General features: G+C 50.4%; 1 pseudogene; it reads left to right on the forward strand.

Moving 5' to 3' along the window:
• Positions 1-171: 171 nt before the first annotated feature.
• On the forward strand, positions 172-306 carry LOC125849976 (5S ribosomal RNA; annotated as a pseudogene).
• Positions 307-354: the final 48 nt, after the last annotated feature.

Below are 354 nucleotides of genomic sequence, written 5' to 3' on the forward strand. Positions count from 1 at the left end.
TATTTATTTTTTGCAGGAACGACGTCGTCAGAACAGGTGATGGGGGCGTTGAGGATGGGTGTGACGGGGGGCGTCATGCGTCAGTGCGTGTAGAGGCTAGGTCGGCGGGGGGCAGGCTAGGGCGTTGGGAGGAAGGAGGTGTTTAATAGAATTTAGAGTGCTATGAATGATGGATGCGATCATACCAGCACTAACGCACCGGATCCCATCAGAACTCCGAAGTTAAGCGTGCTTGGGCGAGAGTAGTACTAGGATGGGTGACCCCCTGNATGGGTGACGCCCTGAGAATTCCTCGTGTTGCATCCCTCCTTTTTGTCGAAATTCGATCGTATAATTGAAAAACTATATTTATTT

This window comes from Solanum stenotomum, unplaced genomic scaffold, assembly GCF_019186545.1.
Source record: "Solanum stenotomum isolate F172 unplaced genomic scaffold, ASM1918654v1 scaffold12296, whole genome shotgun sequence".
Lineage (NCBI taxonomy): Eukaryota > Viridiplantae > Streptophyta > Magnoliopsida > Solanales > Solanaceae > Solanum > Solanum stenotomum.